Source organism: Sinocyclocheilus rhinocerous, unplaced genomic scaffold (genome assembly GCF_001515625.1).
Source record: "Sinocyclocheilus rhinocerous isolate Xijiao unplaced genomic scaffold, SAMN03320098_v1.1 scaffold2347, whole genome shotgun sequence".
Classification (NCBI taxonomy): domain Eukaryota; kingdom Metazoa; phylum Chordata; class Actinopteri; order Cypriniformes; family Cyprinidae; genus Sinocyclocheilus; species Sinocyclocheilus rhinocerous.
In genome coordinates, this window is record NW_015638980.1 from 14,133 (window position 1) to 15,874 (window position 1,742).

The following is a 1,742-nucleotide window of genomic DNA, read 5'->3' on the forward strand; positions in this document are numbered from 1 at the left end:
ATATATAAAAAAAAATTTCTCCTTCACTGCATACTGCTTGGATTTATTGCGGCTGTTTTTAACAGTGATAATGCCTGTAATTTGAACAGGTTTAATAAAGGTTTTGAAAAGAAAAACATATTAAACAAAAGTAATTTTTAAAGATTTATTTTTTTTGTATTGTTTGTTACTGTTAAAGCTGCACTATTTTGAAAACACCCGAGTTTTTTGTTTCACTGCTTCTAAATGTGGTAAAGTTAGTTATTATGATGATGATGATGATGATGTTGGGCCCGTGTGTGCTAGCTGTGTACATGCACTTTTCATGGCCGCGTGTATCCTGTTGTGTGTTTGCTCACGGTTGGTGGCACTGGAAGTGCCTGTGAACAATACTCTTGATTAATTGAAGGAAGCCTGTCTGCTGACAGCTCAGTGAAACTAGATCTTGTTTTAGCATTAGATTTATGACCACTGCAACCTGCCAGTAAATATATTACAGCCTCTTACAAGAATATATATGCTTCGATGAAATTAAAACAGGACAATAGATAGGCACATCCACATAATTACTCGCGGCATTAAATCCTTCTTGGCTATGCATTAACGATCCATTCTGACTAATATCTTTTGTTCTTCAAGTGTTGTTGTTTTTTTGTGGGGGGGGTTGGGGGGTCCAAGCAAAATTTAATTTTGTCGATTATCTTTTGGAAAGCACCAGCATAGAGTCATCCTTTGGCTGCCTCCAGTACCATTAAAGAGGACAGATGGAATTGAGCTCCTTTGGGCCTGTAAAAGTAATTTCTTTATACCAGCTACTAATGTCATCTGTGGTGCTCCGTTAGAGGGGAAAGCTGTCATATTGCAGTTTCTAAAACATTCATCTTGTGTAGTCAGACTTTTGACTAAAGTATGGTCCACTTTACACTTTATTTTGGCCAAGATTTGACCATTTAGACATGTAATGCAACCAACCACAGTTCATTTGGTTTTTAGTTAGGGGCCAGTATGTTTGAAATGGATTATTACAATCAGTGTTGTTTTAGAATCATTGAGATACTATTATAGTTTTTATTAATATTTTGAATTAGTTTTTGTTTTTATGATCTATCATTTTTGTTTTCATTTTAATTTTATTTAAAGTTTTCATTTTAATTTTATTTGTGTGTGCTTTTGTCATTTTTGTGTTTTTAAATATGTCTACATAGCTTTTAATAAATTTTAATTCAGTTTTAGTTATGTAGGTACATCAGATTAAACGAAATGAAAATTAGAAATGTTGCCTTGGCATCTAGTTGATTTTAATATATTTCAGATTAAATTAATGTTATTTCCAGTAATGAAAATTTGTTTTGGTTTTAGTTAACTATAATAACCCTTATAACAATACTTCGTATATTACAGTTTTTCTCAGTACAAATTCTGACAATGGACTTTCTAATTTTGTATTTTCGCCTTTGTGCCCATATTTCTTTTTCTTTTCTATATCACAATGACATTGTAATGTGTGTGTGTGTGTGTGTGTGTGTGTATACTTGTTTATGCTACATTGCGGACCAAATGTCCCCACAAGGATAGTAAAACCTGATATTTTTGACATTGTGGGGACTGGCCTGCGGTCCCGACGAGAGGGAAAAAAAATATTAAAAATAGTAAATGTTTATCTGAAAGTGTAACAATACAAACAGGTTTTCTGTAAGGGGTAGGTTTAGGGTTAGGGTTGGGTTAGGGGAAAGAAAATATCGTTTGGTCAGTATAAAAGTAAT